A 15209-nucleotide genomic window follows, 5' to 3' on the forward strand; every position below is an offset into this window, starting at 1 on the left:
CCTCTCATTAGAGCTGGGTTACACGTTCCTCTTGGTTCTATTCAAGGAAACTTCTGGCATCTCTTATGCCGTTCTTGGGAATGTGATGCATGTAAAATCGCATAGGAAATGGGAAAAAGAAAAGTTGGGAGTTAACTCGGAAGGCGTGTTCTCCCTCGCACAGCCCGGTCCACAAGCCAACTTTCTCTCTGCATTTTTGGATTTCCCCACTGTTCTTTCTTTCTCCCTTTTTTTCTCCTCCCAATCCTTGTGCACAAACGAGAAATGAGCTCTTGTTCTTTGCTCTAAACTCTATTTCGATTGTAATTACACCACCTATAATTTCCAGGTAACTGATTTTTCTCTATACACTTTCTTGTTTTTGTTTTGAGACAGGGTTTCTCTGCATAGCCCTGACTCTCCTGGAACTCACTCTGTAGACCAGGCTGGCCTCGAACTCACAGAGATCCGCCTGTCTCTGCCTGCCGAGTGCTGGAATTAAAAGCGTGCGCCACCACCACCTGTCTTCACTTTTACTTTCACATCAGGCCCATTGGTTAACAGCCAACTAACTGCCTTGCTCCCCAAGATTGAAAAGATAAAATTTGCAACTTTGGAGGCCATTTCCTTCCACATATGCAAATCACAATGAAGACCTGCTATGAAATGCTCCCACTGCACAGCCTCTGTGTTCCGGCTGGTTTTCCTAAGTCTGCCTCCATCTTGCTGAAGCTTCGAGTGCTGGCATCATGGACGAGCCACCGCATCAGACTTTTCGCGTGGGCTTGGGAAGTTGAGCTCAGGTGGTCAGGCTTATGCAGTATGTTATTTTACATCCTGAGCCCCGTCACCGCTCCCTCATCTTTTTCCACCATTCAATATCTCAACCTGAATCTTCTGCCCTGCGAAGTCCTTAATGGTCTTCTTCAGTTTTTCTGTCTGGACATGTTTTAAAAGTTACATTTACTTAGTTGTGTTTGGTAGGGCTGTGTGTCAAGTTCAGAGGACAACTTGTGGGAGCTGGTTCTCTCTTTCTACCATGTGGGGACGGAACTCAGATCCTTGGGCTTTGTGGCAAGCTCCTTTACCTGCTGGGCCATATTCCCAGCCCTCTACATGGATATTTCAAACCATGTAATTTGTCAGCTGACTAAGTCTTTCTCTGTATTGCAGTTTTCCTTTTGCTGTAGCCATAGATCCTGACTTAGCATGTGAACTCCCTGTATTTAGAGACCATGCCAAGCTCAGGATTCCCCACTGCTCATAGCTTAGAGAACGCTGATGTTGGGGTACTCACTGATTTTTTGGGGGGGGGTTTCAAGACAAGGTTTCTCTGTATTGTTTTGGAGGCTGTCCTGGAACTCGCTCTGTAGACCAGGCTGGCCTTGAACTCACTGAGATCCGCCTGCCTCTGCCTCCCGAGTGCTGGGACTAAAGGCGTGCACCACCAACGCCCGGGCCCCACTGATGTTTTTAACTGTCACTAGAAGCCTTGAGTGTTCTTTTCCTGAAAAATGTAAACAAATATCCACTTACCCCAGGGCAGGTAGGGGTTGGAGGCACAGGGTTGGGATGGATCTAAAGAATTATACCTGATTTTAGCATGGTGAACCAGAGAGTTTGGCCAAGTCACAAGCTTAGGGGATGCCCAAGCAGCCTCACCTGGAAAGCCTTGCCTTAGTATGCATGATGACTTCCTCACAGCTGGAAAACTGGAATCCCTCCCTTAGGTAGCATTTCTCTCTATATATACTTTTTAGCACAGTGGTTTGTAACCTTCCTAATGCTGCCACCCTTTAATACATTTCCTCTTGTCGTGGTGACTCCCACCATACATAAAATTATTTCATTGCTACTTCATAACTGTAATTTTGCTACTGTTATGAATCGTAATATAAATATCTGTGTTTTCTGATGGTCCCAGGTGACCCTTGTGAAAGGGTTGTTCACAACACCCAAGTTGAAAACCACTGCTCTAGCACCTATGAAGACCACACAGGTTGAGGTAGAGTGAACTACAGCTGAGAGGGAGCAGCAGGAGGGCTGTTGAATCTCAAGTGGGGGCTTAGTGACTTCCCCCCTTCCCATGGAGGGACTGCCACCATGCTCAATCCTAAGAGTCTCCGCTGTTTTTGATGAAGATGGTTAATGGCTGCTGTGTTTAACAGAGAGAAGGACACATGAAACCCTAAATCTCCATCTCTTGAATCTGGACGCAATTTGGTGGACAGTGGAGGCATATTGGAACAGAACTGAGGATAAGCCACCCTATAAAGTGGCAGGTGTAAGAAGCAGGCAAGGAAAAGAAAAGGAAAAGCAGGCAAGGAGACCAAAAGATGGGAATTGGGTTGCCCCTCAGTAGCCAAGAAACAAACGAGGTTCAGCCTCGGCTCTTCTGCCTGCCAGTGGTGGCTTTGTGGCCTCAGACAGAGTACACTTCTGAGCTCGTTTGCAGCCAGGATGACAGTTCTATTGCTGGATAAGCTGGCTTTCAAACACGGGTTTCTGGCAGTTAAATTCAAGTCCTCATGCTTCACTTGCTTCCTTCATGATGGAGCATAATGGGGGAGGGGTAAGTCAAATAAACTCTTTCCTCTTCAAGTTGCTTTTGGTCATGGTGCTTCACCACAGCCATAGAAAACAAACTAAGACAGACATCTGGCTACAGAACCCACTTGAAGCCAGCTTGGGATATGTAGAATTCTGGGGAAACAGGAAAGGAATCCTCTGCTGCTGGCCGTTTCCTAGCAACAGGAAGTATGGTGCAGCACCACCTGGGGCCCATGGGAGACTTGGTGGTGGGTGGTTTTCACAGGAAGGGCAGGCGAGGAGGCTGGATAGGCTCAGGAGAGGCAGATTTGATTGCTCTCAGGTAGAGGGGCTGTCACTAGTCATCAGGAACTTGGGATGAGCAGATGAATATGGTCCCCTGGAGTGTAAGAGCCAGATAGAGAAGGTGGCTTCCCTTGTGGGATCTATATTGGTTAGTGTACTTGCTAACGATGGGCTAGGTGCTACTTCCAAGAACTGGCTATCTCTGAGAAAGACATCTTTCTGCAGCCAGTGATAACTCAGAGGCCAGAGCAACAAGATCACAGAATAATTAATAAACAATAACAACAAAACAATTAACACGATTGTTGAGTGGGGAATGCAGACCATATCTCCAAAAGAAAAGATTGTGTTTCCCATATTCCTCAGTCCTTTGGTCTAAACTTTGTCATGCATGACTCAGGAACCACTTAATCTGTTGGCCTGAGAAAAGTTATTAGGTAGAGGCCTTTCTCCTTCAGCTCCCCAGAGTCGGCCTCCCCTCCCCACCCCCACCCTCTCAACTGGCTCCTCTCTGCTCCTGTCACACCGAAAAGTTTAAAAGACCTCTTGATGAATATCTCAGGGAGGTTAGAAAAATGACCTTGGCACCAGGAAGGTGAAATCTTCACTAGAGGCCCAGACAGCTCTCTGTCAAAGGAAACTTTAAGGGGGCCAGGGGGAGGGGAAGCAAGAATACTAATAAACACCACAATAAACACATTTTTAAAATGAGAGTCATGATTCAGCGGCAAAATCTCACTGAATCTAATCATGACAAAAAGACTCTGAAATAATAAACCAAGGGCTAAATTAGGAGCACTGGCAAATGTAGTCATTTCTACCTAGGAGGCTTTGTGTCCAAACATGTCATTTGAGATCCCAGGCAGACAAAGGAGAAGGCCCTTGGTAACAAGGCCGCCATTCAGCCCCCAGCCCTGGGGCATTGGATTTCCTCTCTGGGCTCAAAGCGTTTTCAGCCACATTAGGCACCGGCTTCAAACCTGGTGGGAAGCAAACTTAAGTGTCTCTTTGAGTGGGGAACAATGAGAATGCTGTTTTTTCACAAAAGAAAGGAATTCTACCACTTTTAGGATTGGCAGACTTCAAGTCTTAACGATTAAATTTGACAGTAGCTTGTACTTCTAGATGTTGGTTTTTAAAAGACGTTTTGGGGCTGGCAAACCTTATCCCAAAGGAAGGAAATGTCCCAGTTTCCCTAATAAGCGCAAGTTCTTTAACAGTCTAGCAAAAAATGTTTATCCTGTTCATATTTATCTTTGGATCCCCAAGGATGGATAAATGAGTGTATGGATGAATGGATCCTATAATTAGATGGGGGCCTGCGGTACTGATATTTTAGGATAACAGATGATTTTAAAAAGCATAGATGACTCATTCACCATGGTTTTCATTCATTCACTGCTGTCTTCAACTGAATGCTATGTGGATGGCTGCTACACACAGGAGAAAAACCTGTGGAGAGAAGTAGAGATAGAGGCATGTGAGGTGTGGATGGGCTAGCTCCTGCTCGTGGAGAAGAACGAATTCTTTTTTTTTTTTTTTTTTTTTTTGATTTTCAAGACAAGGTTTCTCTGTATAACAGCCCTAGCTGTCCTGGAACTAGCTATGTAGATCAGGCTAGTCTCAGACTCACAGAGATCCCCCTGCCTTTGCCTGCGCCTATGGAAGACAGGGGAAGGGATAGAGACACAGATGGATAGATGGTAGAGAGAATTGTGATTACTGGTCTGTAGGTAAGATGGCACAGCCCTGCAGTCTAGCATTCAGGAGCTTGAGGCAAAAGTAGTAAAAGTGTCCATCCTGGGTACATATACAATTCAAGGCCAGCATAGGTTATGGAGCAAAGCTATTCAAACAAAACAAAACAAAACAAAACAGAAACAAAAAGCCGAACAAGGGGCTTGAGATACTGCTCACTTGGTAGGTCTTTTACCTCATAGGGACAAAAACTCTGGGTTCCAAACTTCACACCACATAAACCAGGCAGCACAAGGTAGGTGTCTATAATTCCAGCACTCAGAAGCTAGAGACACAAGAACAGAAATTCAAGGTCATCCTCAAGGGGATGGGTAGTTGGAAGCTATCCTTGAATACATGAGTTCTTGTTTCTAAAACTTAACAGGGCCTGAGATGTCTCAGTGAGTAAAGGAGCTTGCCAAGCCCAAGAACCTGAGTTTGATCCCTGGGGTCCACATGGTAGAAGGAGAGAGCTTACTCCTACAAGTTGTCTAACTTTCACACTTGGGGTGCATGCAAGTTGTGTGTGTGTGCGTGCACACACACATACACTCACACACACACAAATAAAAATGTAAAAACAAGAATGAGTGGAAGCACTCACTGTCATCCAAAAACCCTTCTCCTAGTGCAGTGTCTAGGTAGTTCTCAACCTGTGATTCGAGACCCCTGGGGTCGTCCGATGACCCTTTCATCTGGGTGACACATCAGATATCCTGCATATCAGATATTTACATTGTAATCCATAACCGTAACAAAATTACAGTTATGAAGTAGCAACAAAAATAATTTTATGGTTGGGGGTGACCACCACATGAGGAACTGTATTAGAGGGTCATATTATTAGGAAGGTTGGGAACCACCGGTCTACGGGATGAGGTTGTGGAAGGAGAAATGTGGTCTCTTAATTTAATTATATTTATGTATTCATATGTGTGCTCATGTGAGTGTACGGGCATGTGTACCTGTGTGGAAGTCGCAACTCACGGGGAGAGTCCCTCCTTCCTCGTGGACCTAGACACGGAAGTCAAACTTGGCAGCAAGTATGTTTACCCAGTGAGCCATCTCATTGGTCCAAAAATAGCTTCTCTTAAAGACAAAGAATGATGTCCCTTCTCTGTGTCATCTCTTTTCCAGTGTGACTGCTGAGCTTATGCATTAGACATGCCCAGGACTAGTTAGGACCCGCCCAGGACCTGTGGGTGGGAGGGGGAGGCACCAGCTCTGTCTGCTCTGTATTTGAGGTACTCAGCTGGGATCGGGTTTGCCATGCCTGGAAGCCTAAGTGAAGCTTCAGAGGGGGGGACCTTTTCCTGTACCCCATGCTCTCCCATATATTCTCATACCTTTTGCGTGCCCTCTACCCATCAGACTTCCTGTTCATTCTGCTAAGTAACAAAAAAACTGCTTCCAGAAGTGCTTAAGGTTACTAATCAGTTCAGTTAGATTTAATCAAAAGGAGGTTATCTGAGTGGATCTAATCCAATCACGAGTACATTAAAAGCAAATTTTTATTGACAGTTCAGAAAAGGGCAAGTCAGAGGGACTGACAGGAGGGGGAAGGCTGGATGTGTGTGCTTCCCAGCCTGAAGATGGAGGCATTCATGATGCCAGTATGATAGTCCTGGGTGACCCTCTATGATAGCTACTAGGTAACAGGACTTCAGGCTTGTAGCTGCACTGGACTAAATGTTGGCCATTTAAATGAGCTTGGAAGGGACTCTCTCCCCAGACCCTAGGCTGGCCAGCTTTGGTGTCACACTGTGAGACCCAGAACACAGGCTCCAGTAGAGACTGCTGGGACTTCTGACCTGTACAACTGTGGGCTCCTTCCAGGGGTTGTTTAAACAGCAGTGGTGGTGGCTTGTTATGTGACCCTAGAAAACCAAACCAAACTCTCAGCAGTCTGAGAGTTGCCTCTGAGTTAGAGCGTACAGTAAAAGCTTCCGGAATGCTCACGTTGGGATCACAATTGTCTGTTCTTTTGAGAAAAGTGATGAGAGATTCATGAAAAGAAAATCACGTCTCTTCTGAGACTTTCTTAGGAGAGCGGGGGTAAGGGGTGCAGTGAAGAGGAGGGAGTAGGGCTAAACTTGATGGCTTCAATGGTAACATTACCCTCAACACTTAGGTGGCCCTGGCACCTCAGCAGTGTCCTGTGGGAGGATGGATGTACCTATGAGAGCAATTTCCTCCTCCTCTTTATTTTTCAATATGTGTGTGTGTGTGTGTGTGTGTGTGTGTGTGTGTGTGTATGACTAAGAATTTACTTGAGGAGATGGGAAGTAGTGGTGGCTCACACCTTTAATCCCAGCACCTGAGAGGCAGAGGCAGGTGGATCTCTGTGAGTTCAAGGCCAGCCTGGTTTACAGAGTGAGTTCCAGGACAGCCAAGGTTGTTTCACAGAGAAACCGTGTCTCAATCCTCCACCCCCCCAAAAAAGAGAATTTACTTAAGGAATATATATGGGAACAATATACTTTGTGACTAAAAATTAATGCACTTTTCCCTATTTATTATTGATCACATTAGTATATTGTATCTGTTGCTGTGAAAGAGGCTGCTACTGCCCAACTGTCTAAAATTCTGTGTATTTCCCCCAGCGGTACCGTATAAAATTCAGCGCACTCAAAAGAAATATCTGAGAACCTTGGGGAGACGAAGCTGTCAGGCAGCTGAGGCTGGCCCTGTCTAGGGGACAGATTAATTGCTTCTTTTTATCTGGCAGCAGGAAGCAGGACCCTCCCCACCACAAGATCGCTGCTGATGTCAGCGAGTAAGCTCACCTGGACCTGCAGACTCTTCCCTCCGGGGCTGAGAGCGGGGCTGAGAGTGTGGGAGGGGGTGTGGAGGCTGGCTCTGCATCGGGGAAAGCTAAGGGAATCATCTTCACTGAACTTCGCCCAAGAGGTCCGCAGAAAGTCGGGAGCGGGGAAGTGGCTTTGAACACCTCCGGTTCACTTTTGCAAAGACATTGATTTTTGGATGTCAAAACAAAAATATCCATTGGTTCCCTCCACTCCCTGCCCGGCAGTCTGCTTACTTACATAGCCCAGAATGACCTTAGTCTTGCAGGTTTCGCTCCTCTGCCTCCTCTGCTAAGATTGGAGGCTGCTCCTTCATGCTGGACTTCTGTCACGTAGGTTTTCAGTACTCAGTTTGCTTGCATGGGGGTCTCTCCTTCAGATTCCTAAAATCAAAGTTGCCCCTATCCCTCCACAGCCCTGGATCTCAGCACAAAACTCTAGGATCTCAGACCTTGGAGGGGGAAAAGGTTCAGAAAATATTTAAATATTTAAGATTGCACACAGGGCTCTCTTAGCTTCTACTTAACTGAATTTATATTATCATGAAGTACAAAGGAATCAGTCTGTTTAGGGGGCTTGGGTGTAGGTGGAAAATCACAAATGAAGTGTTGATTGTCATGGCTGTGTTCTCCTAGGGCCTTTTGCCCTCCAGAAAAGTGTCCCGTGAGTACCTTTGTATAGAATGGAGCTCAGTCCTGTGTCAGGTCCCCCTCAGTATCTGCTTGAAGGAAGTTACCTCGCATGGCTTGCTGTAGCTTGCCCATGCCCATCTGTCTGGCTTTACATTTGGAATTCTCCCTTCATACCACCTGCTGGAGTCTCTTTGTTCTGGACACGTTCTGCCTCTTTGGGGTCCTGTGCTCACTTTCCCCTTGTGAAGATTCTGCTCTGTCAAGAAACTTCTGGATGTCTGCCCTTCCTTCTCTTTCTTTACTAGGCAGACTCCTATTTCTTGTACAGTTTTAACATCATTCTGCTAAATTTCATTTCTTCCTTTAAAAAAATACTATTTTTGTTTATGTATCTGTGTTTGCAAGTGTGTGTGTGTGTGTGTGTGTGTGTGTGTATACACCTGTGGAGGCCAGAAGAGGGCATCATATCCCTTGGATATAAAGCAGGTCCTAAGACTGTCGTGTGAGAGGAACTCTCTCTACACCTTTGACCACCCAGGGCCACAGAGAAGAATCCAAACCACCAGGCCTTTCCCAGTTTTCCCAGTGTGTGGCCTTTAGATGTACATTTAGCTTGATTATACTAGTTTATTTACAACCGCCCACTTTTCACACGTAGCATAAATATGCTGACTTAACTGAATGAGTCATTTCCCCAATGAAGGTGCTTAGGTCCTACAAAACTTATAATTAAGTTTGCATGTTTTTCTTTTGTCAGTCTGTCTGTTATCACCCGGACCTTAACCTTGAACCCAAGACGAATAGAAGGAAAGGTTTTTCTTACCCTCTACTCCTGATTTTCCAACACCCTTTGCCTGGACCACTCACCTTTCCCTAGCATCCCTCTTGCTTTCTGGGATTTTGTTTGTTTGCTGGTTTGTTTTTGGTTTTGTAGTTGCTCTTCTCTACTGCCTCCTACTCTGCTGCTAATATGTATTTTCTTTTTCCTTTTTCTTTTTGGTTCGAGAGATAGAGCCGGGGCATGGAGTGTGTTTACCATCAAGCTATGCCCCCCCCAGCTCTGAGAATCATCTTTAAATTTCCTTTGACTTGGAAAGAAACACAAATATGAAACCAACCACCTCTGTGCAGTAATGCTGTGCCCAACAATATCCTTTGTCAAAAGATCGCAGGCTGCAGCGATCCACACACTTGTGTCTTTTAGGGTCAGGACATAAACGTTTTAGGCCTTGTGAGTCGCACAGGGTCTCTGCTGAATGTTGGTTTTTTCACTTTATAGCCTGTAAAAAAAATGTAAAAGCCATTCATAGCTTTTGTAAAAGCCATTCATAGCTTTCCGACACTATATAAAATCAGACTGCAGACCCAATTTAGCCTGCAGGCTATAATTTGTGGGCTCTTGGCTTATGGAAAGCCTTTGCCTCTGAAACAGTGCCTAATATCAGCTCTGTCCTCAATAAGACATCGGGTATGGCCTTATGCTTGCTTGGCCAGGAGAATATTGGCAACCATGAGAACAAACTTTGGGTACCAACTAGTCCAAGGATGACAGACATGTGGAGAGAAAACTCCAGCTTGGAGCCTCAGCCAGCCTGTGATGTTCTGCAATATGAATGTTGGACAACTTCAGAACAAAATGCCTCAGCCTGGGGTAGAGCTTGGTGTCAGAGTAGCATTCAGCATGCTAGAGGTTTTGATCCATACCAAAAACGAAAAGGAAGTAGGAAGAAAGGAGAGAGGCAGCCTCTGGTGGGGGTATTTAATAATTGCAGTTCTCCCTTTTGCTTAAGGAGGACTTACTGAGAAGTTTCTGCACCCCAATAAGCATTTCTGCTGAAAGACACAACAATTCCAGTCTGACAAAATCAAAGCAAATTAGAAAAAGCCCATGTTTAATGGACACAACATTCCCGGATGATTTTCCAGCATCCCAAAGAGGACACAGGAAAGAGAGATGGGAAAACCACTTGTCTGTTTTTTGGGGGGCAGTTTAAATATCTAGTGGGAGTGGTCTTGAGCACCTCTGGGGAAGAGGTCATCATTTCTGAACTGCAACAGGGTTTGGAGAGAGATAGAAGAGGGGATTTGGGGTGGAACTTTCCACCAGAACATCCCAGAGTTTTTGGGTATATGGATGCCAGGGGCTGGGGTAAACCTTCCACCAGAACCCTTACAGAGAGCACTTCTTTTTACAGTTTTTACATTTATGAATTTTCATGAGCATTTGTATGTCTCTGGGCATGTTGTGCTGGGGAGGAAGGGTGGGATCACAGAACAATCAGTAGGCACTGTTTGCTCCCACTATGTGTGTCTCGATATGTCTCAGGTGGTCAGGCCAAGCACCTTTACCTATAAGCAATTTCACTGACACAGCAGGTTGCTGCTGCTTCCTTTTCTTCTTCTTCCTCTTCCTCCTCCTCCTCTTTCTTCTTCATCATCCTCACTATTTAACTTTATTTTACGTGCCTTGGTGTAAAGGTGCCAGATCCCCCTGGTACTGGAGTTATACACAGTTGTCAGCTGCCATGTGGGTGCTGGGAATTGAACCAGGGTCCTCTGGAATAGCAGCCAGTGCTTTTTAACCAAACACACCTTTAATTCCAGTACTCCGGAGGTATTGGAGGATCTCTGTGAGTTTGAGGCCAGCCTGTTCTACAGAGCGAGTTCCAGAATAACCAGGAATGTTTTATAGAGAAACCTTGTCTTGGAACCAAAACAAAACATTTCTCAGGGCTGGAGAGATGGTCCACCTGGTAAAGTCACTCTCTGCCAAGCCCAGTGACCTGAGTTTGATCTCAGGGACCCATATGGTAGAAGGAGAGATTGTCTCCTGCACTTGTCCTCTGACCTTCACCTGAGTGCTGTGGTGTCCCCACCCCTCCGGATGAAAGTAATTAAAAACAATTAAAATGTCTCTCCACCTATCCACTAAGATTCTGGCCCCACTAATTGGAGTTGTGCTCAAGGAGCCCATATCTTCAGCTGGCTTTCTGTGCCTAATGCTGTTGTTTTCTAAATCATACTTCGAGAAACCCTGAACTAAAGAAATGACTCGTGAAATGATTTCTTGTGTTTTTAATTTTTGAGACAGAGTCACAAGTGGATCATTTGCATTCGCCTCCCAAGTAGTGGGAGTAAAGGCTTGTACCTCATTGCCTGGCTAGGTAATTTTTTTGAACAATAAATGGGTTGGGGGTTGAGGGGCACAAGGCTGTCTTTCCTTCCCCCTCTATGTGTATTTGTGTGTGTAGTATGTGTAGAATAAATTCAGCTATTAACACTGTGTTCTTACAATATCTTTTCCTTTGGCATTTTGAAATTGGGTTTTATGTGTCCCAGGCTTGCCTTGAACTAACTATACAGCAGAGAATGACCTCGGACCTCTTGCTCAAGGTCTTGTCTTGGGAATGCTGGGATTATAGGTGTTTGCCACTGTGCCCAGTGAATGCAGTGCTGGAACTAGAACCCAGGGCCTGGTTCATGTTAGATCAGTATTCTGCCAACTGAGCTACATGCCCAGTTCAACAATGATTCTTTTTTATGTTTTTTAGTTTTTTGATTTTTCAAGACAGGGTTTCTCTCTGTAGCTCCAGCTGTTCTGGAACTATTTCTTGTAGACCACGGTGGCCTTGAACTCACAGAGATCCACCAGCCTCTGCCTCCCAGGCACTGGGATTAAAGGCATGGGCCTCCATGTATGGTGGCCCAAACCTTTAATCTCAGCATTTGGGAGGCAGAGGCAGGTAGATCTCTATATGCTGAAGGTCAGCCTGGTCTACATAGCAAGTTCCAGTTTGGTAAGACCCTGTCTCAAAAGAAAAAAAACATATATGGTTTATAATATATATTGCATTAGTCTATTATATACAATATGTAATAGATTAGTATAAGTGTTAATAAATATAAATGTACATCGGTCTTAGGGTGGATTTTAAAATGTCAGTGTAGATATTGTTTGGGATGATTGGGGATAGTTTACTTTCCAATTCATGCTCTGGCTAATGCCTACTCTCCCCTTTGCAGGAGGTAGAACATGGGCTTCATTTCAGGGCCTCAGCACTGTGAACTTAGCTAAACTGTAGCCACAGTGGGCCCGGAAGAGAAGGCTCTTAATTGGTCCTTGGTACTGCACACACAGGCATTCTAGACAAAAGTTTACTGTTTCTGAGAGTAATTGGGGCCTTTTCAGCCCCTGCCACCCACCCAGAAGGTCTTCCATTTCCAAACCAGTGTGAGTCTGCACGGCTCTGCAGCTTGGAGTTGCACAATGCTCGTTCCAGTCCCCACCCCACAGTCTCCACACCCACGAGGCTGGGGGAACGCACAGGACCCACTGAAGGTGGAAACCCTGAGCCAAGTGAAGCCAGATTGCTGCCCTTTGAACTGCAGCACCAGACACTCGGCTCAGTCCTTCAGGCCTAGAGCAACAGTGCAAAGTTCAAATCTATGGCTACTCACAAGTGGATTTGGCAACTGTTGGGTGGCCCCTGACCTCCCCAGCCATTTAACCTGTGACCCAGGCCACCCTTCCTGCCAATGAAACAGAATGCATGTCCTTGAAACCCAAAGGGAAAATACTACATGTACCCAGTTCTGGGGAAAAGATGAACTTAAAAATACAATCTTTAGGGGGATTTTTAAAAAGTAATTGGGATAATTGTCTTCAGGCTGAGGTAAATAAACGGCAAATCTCTTAACCGCCTGTTCGGGGCTGTAAAGGGGCCTGCCTTTGTGTATCCCCGGTGCCTTTTATGACCCTCAGCTGGCCTCTCTGCTGCTGGACTGGGGACCTGCACAAAGCCAGACTAATCACGGAGCAGTTTCGGAAATGAGGGTCTTGAATGGAATTTCCTCAACACGCCTTCCACAGGCTTCGGCTTGCTCACCCAGCTTCCCCTTCTGGAGGCTCTGGCCCTGCTCTGGGCAGGGCTGGAGAACAAAGGATTGCTTCTCTGAGTCTCCCAGAGGCCCCACCGAGCCTGGCCTTATACAAAAATTCAATGAAAGCAACTCTTATGCTCCCTCACCAGTTCCAGGGCTGTCAGAGGAAAGTAAATCACGTGTTGCATATTTATGGGGGACTTTACACTGTGTAAATCTGCGTGGGGGAATAAAAAGGTGTATATTGTGGATAGGAGTCTTGCCCTCAAAGAGCTTAATGTTTGGTTGGAATGTCATGACTAATCACAGCAGGGGGAAAAGTCAAATCCTGGTTCCTGGCAGCCTTCCAGGCCGTCTTGTGACAAATCAAAGCTACAGGCTCGTTCAGTCCACGTGCAATGCATGTTCCCCCAGCCAAGATGGGGTGTCAGGAACCTGGGGGACTGTCTTGTGTCCGTATCGATTCTTTCTTTCCTTCTGAGGTCATGTCAGGGCCTCTTGGAGAGGGACACTTTCTCCCCTGCCTTCTCTGCTCTGAGCTGACCAAACACCAAACAACCAGAAGATGGCGGGTGTAGTAGTCCTTTGCTAGACTTCAGCCTTGCCTTCAAGATGATGGCAATTTTTGTTTCTCAGATTTATTTATTCTGAGACAGAGTCTCACTATGTAGCCCTGGCTGAGCTAAATGCTACAGAGCCATGTACTAGGAACTCCTAACATAGCCCAGGCTAGCCTTGGATTCATGGAGATCCACCTGCCTCTGCCTCCAAGCACAAGTACTGGGGTTAAAGGTACGAGCTACCATTATCATGCTCTGCTCTTGATATTTAGACCGTGGGTGTCACCTGCAAAGTCCCAGTGGGAGACATCAGGGGCTACACTACCATGACCACCATGGCACTGCGCTGCCAGTTACGTGAGAGCTGTCTAGCTGGGTCCTCCAGTTCCCCCTGATCCACTTCAGTTGGCACTGGTGGGAGCGGGGCTGAGTTAGCTGTTCTTGCTGAGCATGGTCTGGTTGCAGAATTATAAACAGATAAATGACAGTTGCTTCATTCACGCATTTGCTTTGTGTCCACAACATCACCATAAAGGACTTATTGTTATCGCTGTTCTCATTCTGCATATGAGGGGCTGGGCTTGAAGAGGTCACATAAATTACCCCAGGTCACACAGGTGGTAAGTAGAGACGTCACAAGGACACAGAAAGTGTCCCGGGATTTGGCAGGAGTTATAGACATTAATTAGGAAATGCTGTGACATAAAACAGGAAGACGGATGGGTGGGGACCAAACTAAGGAGGGACCCACACAGTAGGATGAAAAGCTAGTGCTTCGTTTAATAACGGCCTCCTTAAGGTGTCTTAAAGTGTCGAATGACGGCTTCTGAGGAGAGGAGATGGCATAAAAAGAGCCTTGGTGAGGCGGAGGAGAGGATGGCTGGAAGGGACAAGAGGCTGCGTGCGGACGGTCCAGCAAAAGTAGAGCTGGCTGGTCAGCTGGACCAGTGGTGGGGGTCGCTGGGAGCCATGGGAGCGAAATGAGGCGAAAGATGAGACTGGAAAAACCCAAAGGGAGGATCTCATAGCCAGCAATTCAAAAGCATTTGAACCTGGGTGTCCCAGAGGAGAACCGGAAAGCTCTCTGATGAAACTGGAACGCAGCAGGGAGAGCCGGTCTGAGGGATAGAGCACTCTCCAAAGACTTACAGAATTTGAGCAGAAACCAGCGTAGCGATGGTTGTTGGTATGTTGAGACTGAAGAGCTGACAAGGAAGATGTGCGAGCCGTGGCTCAGCCTGAGGGCAGCTTGCCATCCCCAGTGCTCTCTCTTACATATAGGCATGGTCACCCATTCACATACAGATCTGTGTTCTACATGTAAAAATGTAGGCAGCAAGTGGAAAATAGTGCACAATAAACACACCCTGCCGCACAGGTTGGCACTGAGACTAGATGGGGGGGACTACAGAATCAAGGGAGGGGTGGAAGGAGTGTAGGCCTATAAAACATGCGTGTAGGCTTTGAGAACTGAGACACATGTCCCAGGGTGTGGTAGGATGGTAGGAAACAGAGATATGGAGCCATCATGGGTTTTACATGCTCTTTGAAAAATACATCATTTATTTTGGAGGTAGGCATCTGACCCCAGACACTACTGCATATCAAGTGTGATGTGTACCACCAGCTTTGAAAATGACTTTTTATTTACTTTTTGCCAGAATGATGGCACACACCTTTAATCCCAGCATTCAGGACACAGAGGCAAGTGTGTGTCTCTGAGCATTTGAGACCAGCCTGGTCTACAGCAAGTTTCTAGCCTAGTGAGGGCTACATAG

The sequence above is a fragment of the Mesocricetus auratus genome, unplaced genomic scaffold (assembly GCF_017639785.1).
Source record: "Mesocricetus auratus isolate SY011 unplaced genomic scaffold, BCM_Maur_2.0 Super-Scaffold_6730, whole genome shotgun sequence".
NCBI lineage: Eukaryota > Metazoa > Chordata > Mammalia > Rodentia > Cricetidae > Mesocricetus > Mesocricetus auratus.